Below are 15,306 nucleotides of genomic sequence, written 5' to 3' on the forward strand. Positions count from 1 at the left end.
GTTTTTTTCTAGTATTTTTGAGAGAGGGGAGAGTATGGCTATAGGTCTAAAATTGGTTGTGTCTATTTTTTTACCACCTTTGTGTAGTGGGATGATGTATGCCTGGCACCAGATGTTTGGGACGTATGATTCCTGTATTGATCTGTTTATGAGAATAGATATGGTAAAGGCTATGGTTTCAGCAGATTGCTTGAGGAAGGTTGGAGGTAGATTGTCTGGTGCGTTACAACAAGGTATTAGCTTGAGGAGAAGTCTTTTTATTGTGTTTGTGGGGATGGATTTTAGGGTAAAGGGGGAGGTACGAGGAGGTTTGCTGGTGGGGGAAGAGGGCAGAAGGGGGGGTCATGGAAGGAGGTGGATAGTTTTTCTGTGCAATCTCTGAAGAATTGTTTGAAATTAGTGGCAGTTTCTAGACTGCGAAGAGTAGGGACTGGGCATGGGTTGCGTTTATTGCCAGGTTGAAGAATGGAGAAAATAGAGTTCCAAAATTTTTTTTTAATTGGATGAGTTCATGGATTGGAGTTTTTTGTAGTAGGTTTTGCAATCTTTAGTTATTAATTTCTTGGCTAAGTTCCACAGTTGTTTAAATTCTAGGAGGAAGTTGGAGGTGTTTTGTTTTTGGTATTGTTTCCATTTTATGTCTCGATGTATGATATGTTTACTTTCATAGGATATCCAGGGGCAGGGGTTTGATTTGATTCATTTGGATCTAAGGAGGGGGGGCTTGTTGATTTAAAATGGTAAGGAATATATTGTTGAAATAGGATACTGTACTGTCTAGTGGGAGAGTTTTTAGGGGTGACCTGTCAGTGTGTTTTAGGCATTCTGAGAATATTTCAGGATTGAAGGAGGCTAGGTTGTGGGTTTGACTATATTGGTGATGTTTCTGTGGGGGGGGGTTACGCGGTCAATGATGTCAGGTAGGTGGTCACTGAGAGGATCGGGTAGAATACTGGCATTTGAGGCAAGGTTGGGATGGGTAGTCACTATCCAGTCTATGATGGTACCAGAGGTTCCATCTTTATTTGGCCTGGTTGGAAGGTTTCTAAGTTGTTTGAAGTTGTATGGATTGATTAAATGGGATGGGGTGTCAGAGTTGAGAGAGGCCCAGTTAGTGTTCACATCAACAAGGATATAGGTTTTGAGTTTGATATTGGAGCTAAACCAGGATAGCATGTTTTCTAATGTTTGGTATTATCACCTGGAGGGATATAGATGGAGCTGATGCATAAAGATTTTAAATTGTTAAGTTTTAAATAGCCCATTGTCATTTCAGCATTGGAAAAGGTAGTGATGGGGTTGGTGTATGGAGTTAGTGCATGGATGGAGGGGTACATAATAGCCACTCCACTTCCTTTTTTTCGTGGTTCTATCATTATGAAGGATTTCATAGTCAGGAGGGAGGATTTCACTGCCAGTGATGGAAGGTTTAAGCCAGGTCTCACAGATAGCAGTTATGTCGGGTTGATTGTGAGCAAGCCAAGCATGTAGTTTGGGGATTTTATTTCTGAGGCTTTGTGCATTGATGTTGGTTAGTCGGATGGCTTTGGGTTTGAGGGGGTTGTTAAGGTAGTTACTTAGATTTCTGGTGGAGTTGGGTCCAGGGTTTGGGTGGATGTCACCTGAGAGAAAGAGAGAGATGTAGAAGAAGAGTTGATTGAGGTGGTGCATGGGAGATAGGGAGGAAGGGTTGAGAAGGGGGAGGTTTTTTTGGTGTTAATTTGAGGGGGTGATGGGAGGATGGAGTATGGAGTATGATGGGTTTGAAATAATAGGTTGGTTTAGAGGGACAGAGTTCAGAGGCAATTTGGCTAAAAGTAGGGGATGTAATTGGGAGGTAGGGGATGGTGGCTTAGGGGGTGTTAGGTGGGTTTGTGTTAGGGAGGAGTGTAAGGAAGGCTAGACAGGAGAGGGAGATAAGTAGGCTGGTTAGGATTAATGTGTGTGAGGAGGGATTATTCATAGTTATTGGAGCATGTGAGGTTAACATGTGATTGGGTATGGGAGGGGTTTGTTGGAGGATGGGTGTGATTGGAGGGAGGGGTTTGGTTAGGTATAAATGTACAGGTATTGGGGGTGGGTAGGAATTGGGGGCAGTGTAATGAGCCAAGAAGAAATGAGAAGTCCACAGAACAAGCAAAAAAAAAAACTGTTACTGGGTCTCTGTAGTTGGGACGGTGCTATAGCGAGAGGGTAAGTACTTGAAACAGTTCAGAGGGGAAAGCCTGAGACTGCAGTGGGATTTAAGCAGATTCTGTGGTATAGGGCAGAGCAAGTATATCTCTGTAAATTAAAGTGTTAGATTTAAAACTAAAAGTAAAGTAGTAAGAACAGCAAGCATGTACAAGCATGCATTTCACTGTAGTGGGTTTATGCTGCTAGCTAGTGGCAAAATGGGGGTGGGAGACAGAGATTTAATAGTCAGTGGTACTGTTACAAAATTATCTCCTTTGGTTATTCCAATTATAGCAGACGCTTTTAAGGAGAGATTATGGTAAAAAGCAACTGGAAGGGGGTAATGGGCTGCAGTAGGCTGCTAACATGCTTGCTGAGGGTAGGTTACAGTTAGCATTTGATATTCTCTCAAATGTAAGATAAGTTACATACACGATGATGATATTTGTATGTTATGGAGTGGATGTCATATATCTTCAGATGAATGTGCTAGTTACATTAACATAATTTAAGAGTATTTAAAATTAAAATGATCAGCTCCAATGTGGAATTCAGTTTTTTAATTTAGAAGTTGTTAAGGAAACTTAGATGAGAGTTTTTCATGCTAGACTATGTAAAGGGTCATGCAGTCTAATACACTGAAAGACCACACTTGCAAGGTGTATAAAACTAAATGTAACAATATGTCATGCAAAATTAATTAGTAGGATAACTTGTAGTGAACATTAATGTCGTGAGAAACTAGATGAATTGTGTAGAATGATTGTATCAAGGGAGTATCCTAATGTGGAAGCTAGTATCAATGTGAGCTAGTAAAGAATGTAAACAAAAATAAGCATAGGCTCTTATTAGTGAATCTGTACAAATGGATAATAGTATAAATATGAATGTTTAAAGTGGGCAGATGGGGGTAGATTTTGTACAGATGGTGACATAATTTCCCGTAATTGGAATTTTTACCTAACAATTTACTTGTGTAAGAATGCATCCACAATATTCCCATGTTTTACAGTGAAAGTTGAAATGCATTTGAAAGTTTGCTGGCACAAGAAAGGGGTCATAAGGCTGAAATGGTACTAATACTAAAATCTAATAGTATATGCAGTTGTGGAATTTCTGAACTATGTATACATAAGAGTAGCAGGAATTATATTTAATCCCTGCAACTGGAAAGTTTAGAAAGGTATACCTTTACAACTATTGATGTGGTATACGCAGCTAACTGTGATGAGTGTACATCACTTTGTGAGAGGATAATGGAAAGGAAATTACAACAAAGTGTTTTAGATCATTTTTATTCTGTTAAAATCATTAAGAATATAAGGCTATGTTTAGAAATCAAACCAGATGGGAACTTTAAAAAATACTTTTTCGGGGAGGAGGTGTATTTGGATGAACAAGCAGTGATTTGCAACAAAAATTAAGCATAAATGACTTTATTATCAGCTGAAGTTAAATATCAGTAAACATCCTGTTTTAAAATACAGTTGTAACTATAAAGCACATTTAGAAAAGTACAGAGCTGAAGTAATAAATGCAGGTACTCTTTAATTAAAATGTTGAGTTTAATTAAATGGAGTTGATGAGTTGTTAATGAAAATATTTAAATAGGAAATAATCTCTCTTTGTTATCATGCAACTAATTTGTTGCTACTATCTACATTATCCCTAGGCAATCAATGATTGACACCTAATTTGTTCAATTCTAATGTATGACTGCCATGGAAAGTGAAGCAATTTATAACCAACAAGTTACTTTAGATGCACTACAACAACTCACACCACAAAAGTATACACACACACACACACACACACACACACACACACACACACACACACACACACACACACACACACACATACACACACACACACACACACACACACACACACACACACACACGTAATTTTATTAAACAGATACCACATTGATTGTGTATACCAGAAATGTCTGACTGTGTTTAAAAAATACCCACAGTAAATTATTCCAGATTGCTTCAAAAAATTCCCTGTAGGCCTGCAAAGCCAGATTAATTGCTGTTTAAGTCAATCATGAGTAGAGGGACAGTCATTTTCAGCTGCAAACCTCTTCTACACCCAACAAACTCAGCCACCTTATCAACAATGTTCGCTTCAGATAGCCAGTTATGATACAGACTCACCACAGTAATGTATATCAACTTTTTATACAAAAAACCTGTAGCCACAATAAAGTGTTCCTACTTGTTTCACATAAATGCAACTATTCAAGTAAAGTGAGAGGAATGGCTGCTTAACCCAAGTAAATGGCAGTTGATTCAGTCACTTTCATCCACAGACATCTCACAAACTCAATAATTATAGCCAAATTGACAGTGGACTGCTCATATGTCAGATTATGATAAAATGATGATAAATAATAGTTACAGTAATATACTTCAGATCACTGCTGTCAGAAGCATACATTGCAAGCCATTTCTACACCCCGTGTACACAATATCTCAAATAAATAAAAAGACATGCAGATATACAGACACACTGACACTCAACAGCACAAATATGAGTTCATCAATTATTGCCATTTCCACACTTTGTGTGTGTGTGTGTGTGTGTGTGTGTGTGTGTGTGTGTGTGTGTGTGTGTGTGTGTGTGTGTGTGTGTGTGTGTGTGTGTGTGTGTGTGTGTGTGTGTGTCTGACTTCGATTAACTGAACTAATAAATTCATAAATATGGGCCATCTAGCTTATTTCAGATTGCTTCTACCAGACTCATCGAGTGCATCCCATTGCAGTCTCTAACCTGCACACACATGCACTTAAAAATATACATCATACCTCAGAAAGGCTGCCAGTGGCAAACATAGTTTAAAACATGTGTCTCCCATGCCTAAAGTCTCAGAATCCCAACCACAACTTACTTCATATTCTTTCTTTGATTCAGGATGCCTTAGCCACAAGTCACCTGATACAGTCTATTTGATTCAGAAAGGCTGCTTACTACTTCATCTAGCTGTTAGATAACTGCAGCTACCATAGAAAGGCTATTTGCATGCCTGAAATATCAGAAAGACTTGTAATGTGGATTTATGGCCTTACTGTCTCTATGGAGAGCTATGCATAATGGTGAAGTTTTTAAAGTAGTCTAGCTGAATCATCTGAGATTATTTTAGCTTCCAGGGAAAACTACCTCATTGATAAAACACAGTAGTCAATGATTTTGGAACTCATGTGGATAGTAACTTGACTTTTGACCAACAAGTTTCTGCAGTTATAAGAAAATCATTCTATGCCACTCAACCTATGAGCAAAGTCATGGCATCTAGGACCAGGGAACTTATTGTACAGTGAACTCATTCATCATCAGACCCATAATTGAGTACAGCATCCCATTCTGCATATACCTGTCCAGGCACATGTAACAACTAGAACATCTGTAGAGGTTCCTCACAAAAAGAATACAAGGTATAACAGATCACCTCAAAGCCATATCTTTTTTTCTTAAAGACACCTGAAATGCCATTTATTCTTAGCATACAAGGCATCCTTGGATTCCATTCTGATGTATCCTTTGCATATCCACAAAAGAATCAGCACAGGACTAGTAGATCTAAGCAGGTTATACACTTTGTTTGTGACTTAAATAGGATATGTTGGAGGGAAAAGTGCATCGTACAGAGAATCCCCATTTTCATCCACGTGAAGCAGAGTTCTTCTCTAACATTATTCAAGCACAACCTGGATCAGTGGATGGGAAATTGGAGATTCACCCTAGTCTGAGACCTATGTCTGTGATGGATAGGGGCAGATGAAAAAAATCATGCCCTAACATAGACCTTTTAAAATAACTTCAAAATCACAATAACTTGCAGGATGCATTTGGGATTCATGGCTAGGCTTATAAAGGCACTAGAATTTGTTAGTTTAGCATACACCTTTGAACACATGACAATGTTTTGTTAAGCACCTTTCACTGCTGTTAAATTCTAGTTTTATGCTAGAGTATAAAGAGCAGCCACTACTGAGCAGTAAACTATAAAGACCTTTAAATGCTGAAATGCATTTCATACTGCTATACTTTATTTTAGCATCTAGGCCTGATAATGTATCCTTCCATTTTGCTTACTGCATGCATTCAAGCCCAAGTAGAAAAAAGTATTCTTTCAACTCAGAATTACATACAGAATCTCAAAATACCTGACAAAGGAAGGCAGGAAAGCCAATGGAATTATTGTTCTAGTTTTCAAGATAGAATACTAATTTCCTCTAATTTTACTGCATTCCCCACAGAATATGTCACTCCTCCAGAGGACAGAGAATGAACTAATGTACTTTATAAACCTCGGTCTGTCCTTAGAATGTAATTGTTTAATTTTAAAGAAACGTAGGATTGCTTCCTGGTAATTTAAGAGCTTCATTCATACTAAACATACTGACCTTTAAACTTTTAAATAATTCTTACTGCCTCAACTTAAAATAATTTACTTCACAGGACTCAAACTTACTCTCTCAGAAACTCAGATACAAACCTCCTTAGTAGGTCACCATATACTCTAGCAGCTAAAATTATCCTAGAATTCTGGAAAACAATTCCAAAAATGCCAGGGTTTACCTCAAAGATTTTAGGAAATAACTGCAGAAACATACCATATATCATTTCCAATGTTGCTGTTTCACTCTCATGAGCAGTCCACCAGTGACTAACTCTATGCATATATAACATCATCTGCCTTCCTCTCAACACTTGCATCTACCATTATTGTCCACAATTTCTCCTCTCTCCCTTACTTAATTCCTTACTTACTTCAGTATCTATATTGCTGAATCTATCTTTCCCTCTCTTAAACAGGACAATCTCACTCAGCCCTATGGCTAATTCCTTTATTAACCTAATATAGTCTACCTCTTAAGCACGGCTCCCAGTTGAAATGTCAGCACTCAAAATTCTAAGTGCTGAAAAGCCAAAAGAAAAGACAGAAAATTAAAACTTAAAATAAGAAGGAAACAATGAGCAGGCCAGTAATTTTTAAATCTTATGTTTTAAAATAAGGTTGAATGCTTTCATCCTGAATATATCAACAGACTTCATCAGAATCAAATAAATCCATGTGCAGCACATTTAAATAGCTCTCTCAATAAATCACATTTTAAATACACTAGCAAAAACACATTAAACAGTCTTCATTTAACCAAATGCATTATTACTTTTTAATACTACAAAACTAATGAAATAAAAAACATAAAAAATAAAAAACATGACATACCAGTTTAGAGTGTTATACTACATATGATCATAACTTTAAAACACTAGAAATAGAGATGTCTTCATTTAATCCTGGTGGCTTTGAGGCATTCAGCCTAATTTGCCATCTTAATTGACTATATTCTATTAACTCCTCCCAAGAATCACCCCTGCTATTTTTATGAACTACATCAATAAAGAAGAATTGGAAAGGATGCAAAGGAAATTTCACAATATGCTTACATAAGGCATTATTTTTATTTCTCTTTCTTATATCTTAATTCTGCTTTTTATATCAGATCCCTAAGATGTCTAATAGCTTTTCCTATATAAAATCCATTACATTTTTCACACACAGCACAATAGATAACACCTACTGTGGTACAATTACAAGGATAAGTTTGTTTAATTGTAATTTTATTGATATTTACTAATTCACCTTCTATTATTAATTTGCACTGTGGACAACTACCACATTTATAGGTTCCAACCTTCTTATTTGTTCTCAAAATGAGAACGTTATCAAAAACATCAAAATACTGTTTAAATGATTTAGTTTTTTTATAAACAATGACTGGAGCTTCACAAAGGGCATCTGTGACAACTTCAGCACAGGAAAATATATCTCATTTCTTTTTAAGTATTCTAACTATATCTAAATATTCTACAGAGTAAGATGTAATAAAAGCATTAGGAAAATCTTTATTGTTTTTACCTTCACTAATGGGGGTTATAATACTTTGAGTTTATAACTATCACAATTTATTTTAAACAATACTTCCTCAACAATACCATTAATAATATCATCAGGGTGACCTCTATTTTGAAACATAGATCTTAATTTTTGCCATTCATTAAGATATCATACAGGCTAGCCTGACATACTGTCTCTTAACTATGGCCTTCTTTTGACTCTCACGATGACAGCTTGAATAATGCAGAAGGTTATTCGAATAGGTAGACTTCCAGAAAATGTTACTAACTAACCTTTTATTAGCTACAGCTTTACTAATAAACATATTTAAGCAGCAAATTCCAATAGTACTATAAGGATAGGTAAATTTCAAAAACAAGGTGGTCATATTGAGATAAAATATAAACTCCTCAATTTCACAACTTGGTCCTCTCCATATAATAAATATATAATTGACAAATTGCATATATTTAGACCATGAAGGTACCTCAAATGTGTTAAATAAAAATTGCTTTTCTCATAGGAGGAGAATAATATTTGCAAAAATGGGGGCACAAAATGCCCCCATAGCCATACCTCTCTTTTGGACATACTATTTTCCATCCATAAATGCAGAATTATTTTTAAGTATAATCTCAATAAAGGTATCTAACACATTTATGTCATCATTACTAAAATTAGTGTGTTCAATTAGGAAATCATAAAACCATTCAAGCCCTATCTCATGCAATATTACATTAAAAAGATTCACCACATCTATAGTCAAAAAATCATATCATCAAAACACTGCACATCTTGCATAGATGCCCAAAAGTGTTCAAACAATTTTTAAGTTTAATATCAATATATTTAGCTATATGGTGACTTTTGGATTTCCCTGCATCTACTATTGGTCTGATTGGAGTCTTTTGTTTGCTTTTGTGCAGCTTAGGGATTCCAAATAACTTGGGCAAAATAGGAAATTTAACATGTAAAAAATAAAACACTTGAGGAAATGAGGAAAGTTCATAAAATCCTTCATTGTTGACAAAGTCCAACATCTGTGTCAAATAATCAGCAATAGACCAATGACTATGAGTTGCAAAAGTATTATTAATCTCTCCTCTGGTTCCTTTAATTATTTTCAAAAAGATGGTTGAATGTGAATTCAGAGAGTTACTTAAAGGACAATACACAATCTCTCTGAACCTAATGGAAGCAGAAGACAATCTTTTATGAAAATGGAGTAAAAAATAAATCAATCAGACTAATGAAATGGGATAACAGTGGGAGAATGGTAATTATGTATACAGTTGGTTATTTGACACATATGTTGGAATTTGTCAACAATGAAGGATTTTATTAACTTTACTCATTGAATGCTGTTAATATATGCTACAAATGTATTGATAGATTTCTAGAGGATATGGTTATGCAAAACCATGTTACTCAAGAAGTGTTTTATTTTTGGGTCTATATCAGAATGTTGAAGTATTAAAACTTTGAATGTTCTGATATCGAACACTATTCAGCGAACACTAAGAATAGCGAACCTGCAGAACAGTGAATTCATTCCTTGAGAAAGAATTTGATTGGCCATTTCTGTGGCTTCGCTATTCTTAGCGCTGTGGTGGAAAGTTACGGCTTGGGTTCAGGTAAGTGTCTGATTGTTTGTACGTTAGGGTTAGGGGTGGCTTAAGTGAGTTAGGGTTAGGGTGTGGGTTAGGCGTGTGTGCGATAGTGACAGACTTTAGGGTTAGGATTTGGGTTAAGGTAAGTGGGTAGATAGTAGTGTATATTTAGTTTAGTGTAGCGTTAGATGTAGGAATTTAAGTGTATGTGTGTGGCTGCTGTTTGTTTGATGTGCTTGTGTTGTGTGTATGTGTTTCGGAGCAGCAAATTTTTTCCATGGGAAAAAAATTCACTGTTCTGAATGTTTGATATTTTCATGTTTAGATGTTTTGGGGCTGATGAAATAGCGTTCGCTATTTTCATCTTTCGATAACGTGATATAAACGCTTATTTTTTACATGTTAAATTTCCTATTGTTAAAGGTAAATAAAGATGATTAAGTGGCTTAGTAATAATAGCCAGTTCAGTAATTTACATCGTACACTGGAGGAGTGAGAATATTTTAGAGCATCAATATTTTGCAGCAATATGTTCTATATATTACATTTAAGAGCTTCGCTATGAAAGACCAGTACCTTAAAACATCATCCTAAAGATGTTATTGAAAATCTATGAGATACTTGGTCTAAAGTTTACTTTGGAATCTCTTGGGTAAGATTTTTTTATATTTTTTTTCAGGGATATCACTTTATCTGAGATTGATTTTTAAAGGGTACCAAAAATGACTTGACATTCTAAATTGTATAGTTCACTCTTACCTGACATGATAGATCTTCCAGAATTGACAGGTATTCTTGCAGCTTTTCTCAGATCGTAATCAAGTTTAAAGCCACCAACAAATTACATGCAGAATCTCCAAAATCACAGCCAAAGCTAAGTCTTACCCAGTCTCCATGCTAATTAACTACTCTTTATCAGAACAAAGCGTTCCTTCTCTGTGGAAAATGTTGCATGTAATACCACTCCACAAAGGAGGTAATGCTGTGTAACTGTCTAATTACTGTCCAATTGCCATTCTATCCCCCTTATTTAAAATCTTCAAAAAATGTATAGATTCTCAAATAATCACTAAATAATAAATCTCCTCACTAATAAACTGCTAATCAGCACCCAGCACAGATTCCGTCCCAATCACAGTACTATCACAGCCCTTATTAACTTTACCAACACAGTAAACCAACATCAAAACAATGGTAGCCTAGTATCCACTGTATTCCTATATCTCTCAAGGCCTTCAGTACTGCCTCCCATCCCAAACTTCTTTCTGCTCTCTCTGATCTTAATCTCAGTCACTCCACACTAGCATGGTTTCAAGACTACCTAACTAACCACCAACAAGTAGTAAAATAGCAAAACCTCATGTATCCCCTCCTGCCTGTCACCCTAGGGTCCTTAAGCATCCATTCTTTGACCTCTTCTTTTCAACATATTCACCAACCAACTCCACAAAGCTTCCCAGCATGCCACTCTAGTTCAGTACCCCGGTGACTCCACTCTAATCTGCTCTGCCCCATCACTCCCACAACTCCAGAAATTGACACAAGAATCCTTTACTGCTGCTGAAACCTGGTTAGCCATCTCTCAACCAATACTTAACCTCCATAAAACACAGCTAATGATATTCTATCCCACTAGAACCTTAGACCCCATACCACCATTCACAGTATTCTCAGCCAATAACATCCCTATCACACCTTTCCAACACACCAAACTTCTAGGGGTTATCATAGATCACAACATGAAATTTGATACGCACATTGCACAGACAAAAAAGAAAGTCCATAAAAAACAGAACCCTATATAAATGCAAAAAGTACCTTACAGTAAAGTTACCATCCCAAGAAACCACCAACTATCTACACTCCTCTATGCCTCCCCCATTTTCATCAACCTAAATACAGCAGACATTAACAAACTAAACATCTTCTACAGTAAAATAGCTAGGTTTGCTACTGACTCACCCTTCAGGACACATCACTGCATAGCAATCAAGCAACTATCCTGGCTAGAATAACCCAACCTGCTCACATATAACCATCTTACAATAGCCCACCAAATTCTATATTATCCCAATAGAGTTCCTGTTCTTAAAGGTCTACTTAACATCTACTCTAACAAATGCCCGTTAAGATCCACCAATAAAGCACTGGCTGACATAGGCAAAAGCAACAATTGCTCTGGGGACTCCTTGTTTTCCATTTCTGTTGCAAAAGCATGGAATACCATCCCCATAGATATTAGGACCACTGAAAACAAAAATAATTAAAAAAAAAACGCTTCCAGTCCCATTTACATTGTTCTTGGTTATGTAATTTTTCTGACCTTGGGTAGCTTCATTTAATTAGATCATATCATACCTTAACCTTCTATGAAAGCTTAAACAACTCATTTCTATACTCTTAAACAATGTCTGTTTACTGTACTGGCCACTGATGAATGTAATCAAATGACTGAACAAAGTGTCCTTTCAAATGTATTGTTTATTGTAATACACTGTGCTCTTTATAGCATATTTACGTTTTGCTCCTTTCTTGGCCTTAGAACTGTACTTTATTGACTTTTAACTCTGTACTGTATTTTATTAACATGTGTATTGTATTTACTATATTTGCTGTACTAATCTTTGTGAAGCTTTTCTTCACGGGCCTCCACTGAAAATGTGATCCATGCCCAGTCAGACTTTCCTGGTAAACAAATGTAAAATAATTAAATAAAGGTATCTATAAAATTGGCCTTCCATGATTTCAATGTAAGTCTCCTTTTCTAAGTAAAGAACTTAGTGTAGGAAGGACTTAGCCAAGGGGAAGTCATTACCTCTTAATCTTCTTTCGTTTAAAGGGGTCTGTCTTCATTGAGGGACTGAATAGTTGAGAAGGTAAAATAGTTGTGACAGTATTGGTGTTTGTTAAGATTAGTTGACAAAATCATGCTCCACATAGATAGTGCTTCATATTAAACCTGTAAGAAATCTCATGGATGCAAGGATTTGGGTCATTTTCTAAATTTAAATGACCAGTCTGATTTAGCTGGACAAAGGTCATTGAGAATATTTGGGCATGCTTGAATACTGAGAAAGCTGTGGGGCATGCTAATGAACATTACACCAAATAAAGTTCATATTTTAAAGAGTTATGGGAGTATTTATTTATGTGTTTCCACACACTTGTTGACTTGGATGGTCCAACTGGGTTTAGTTACAGAGAGAGTGCATATTGTCACGAAGGTTTTGGTTTGGACCTAATCCTGTTGAAGTTGAGTTTACCTAAACTATGAGGAAAAAATTTTAGATGGGTTCTAAACATCCATTCATGTTAGGAATATAAGTGAAAGGGAAAAGTAAAACACTGCTATGATTTGTAGCATCTAGGGAGAACAGAGTGATACATCAGTAAGGCCTTGATTCACTGGCTGAACTGCACCTGTTGGGTAACATGGGGGTCAAGACACTGCAAATTATTAGCTGGTTACTTTACTCCTCCTGAACTGATTCATGTTACTAATTCATTGAGAGTAGGAACACCCATCTAGCATGGCTTGCTTTAATGACTGTCCATCTCGTCCAAGTGATATTACTTAAGCGCTTTACTGAAGCACAATTAGAAGGATACCTAACACGAAACTATTCCAAATTTCCTGTTTTAAATAAGTTAACTCATCAACAATGGCAGGTTTAGTGTTGTAAATCAAAGATTTTTTTTTATTTAAGCCATAAATCAATGGCTTTTCTGACCTGAGTGTGGAACTGAAAATCATTCTATAGGCTATATCAGATGCAATATTGTCACTAAATTACATTGGTAGTAGAGATGAGAGAAAGATTTTCATATTTCTGCTAGAGTCTAGCTAAGGAATGTGTTTGAATTTTTCTCAAAAACAAGTTTGGAGTGTTTACTTCTGATATTCATTCAGTTTTGTATGTCACACTTTCAATGCAGTTAACATTTTTGGCAGCACAGCAAGGGTCTTAAAGTTCAGTGCTACTCATTTGCCTTGTAAAGCCAAAGCTATTTTCTAACTGAATGTAGCAAAACTAATTACATGTATATATAGAACATTTTCTACATAAATAGAGATTTTGTGCATTAGCATTATAACATTTTATGCCAGAATGTGAGTTCAAATGCTTCTAGATGCTGATGATATAAAATATAAAGTAAGTTTATTTTTGTTCTACATTTGAAATGTTAGATGTCTGCTAGGAAAATAATAAATCTCCTTGTTAGAAATAAGGACAGACAGATCATCTAGCTATATTTTTATTTCACAAAGTGCCACATTTTGTAACAGGTGGCCAAGTAATCCTCTAATGTAAATATGTTAACCAACAGCTGCTATGTTTAACTTTATGAAAAACATCATTTATTGGAAGTGTTTTGAAAACAGTTGGTAAATCACCCTACTTCTGTTTTGAACTTTTCTGCTAAACTCCAGATATAATAGTGGTGTTTTAGAGGGCATATGACTTCAAAGCATGACAAATTATCCTTACACTTGCTTTATGAAAGAGTCAACTCCTAAGAGATCTATAAAATTATAAATTATGCATTTTTTTCTTTACTGAAAAAGGGAAGGAGAGAAAAAAAATGAGCTTAGCTGCACCATTGAGCTCTAGTGACCAGAATTTGTATTATAACAACGCACAGCTGTACATATAAGTTATGAGGGGCAATCTGGGTGTTCTAATGATTCTTTATATGATACGTCTCCTGATGCACATTTAATACTGCCTACATAAATGAACTGAAACATAAAACCAAGAGATCCGCCAAGCATATGACACATTTTGGGCACTGACTTTTAAACCACCATAAATATTAGATGACCATATTTTATTACACCATGTACCTATTCTTTTTTCTGTTGTTTATTTAATATAAAATTGAATATGTCTTATTTAGGCAGAGGAAACTGGGACCATGGAAATGTTTTAGAATATTTCCTGCTCTACCTTATGATTGCGTTATTCTACTTTAAAGAACTGCTATGAACTTCATGTAGCCATGGTTGTGGGGTGTTCCTAGACAAGTCTCACACATTCACCTCATATTAAGTTCTGCCAATTGTTTAAGTTAAAGAATTGTTAATCAGTCTCAGACATTTCTAGTTTTATTCAATAGTACAAGAACTGCAATCAATTAACCTTACAATGAAACACAAAGAGTAATATGAAATGCTTAATCATAAATTCTATGACTAGAACATGTCAATAACTTTCTTAATAGTCTGATTTACAACTGACTCTCACATCTACATTCCTGCTAATGGGATATCCTGCATTATGCACTTATAACTGTTATTATGTTACCAGGAAGAGCTCATCTAATAACTTTCTGTTGTGGTAAAATGTTTTGGTAGGGCTATTCCACCTCTTCTTGTTATACTACGTCCCTGTATTATACCCTTTAATATTTGACTAGTGCTCTGATGGAAGGTTTGCTTTCTCATGCTTTGATTTCTAACTGCTATATTAATTGTTTAGTTGTATTTATTATGATGAAGTACACAGCAGCATTAGAAACTTTTCTTTGCAAGTATCTACTGTGAAAAAATGGTGTCACTAATAAAACCTGTCTATAATGAAATTATATGCACATAAAATAGTAGTAACA

The 15,306-nt window shown here is 35.7% G+C and overlaps 1 protein-coding gene across 1 annotated transcript in view; it reads left to right on the forward strand.

The window, feature by feature from the left end:
- LOC122792866 (polypeptide N-acetylgalactosaminyltransferase-like 6) overlaps window positions 1-15,306 on the forward strand; it is a 2,507,518-nt gene that overhangs the window by 587,743 nt on the left and 1,904,469 nt on the right. The window lies entirely within an intron of this gene.

This window comes from Protopterus annectens, chromosome 2.part0 (assembly GCF_019279795.1).
Source record: "Protopterus annectens isolate FY-2018-M chromosome 2.part0, PAN1.0, whole genome shotgun sequence".
Taxonomy (NCBI): domain Eukaryota; kingdom Metazoa; phylum Chordata; order Ceratodontiformes; family Protopteridae; genus Protopterus; species Protopterus annectens.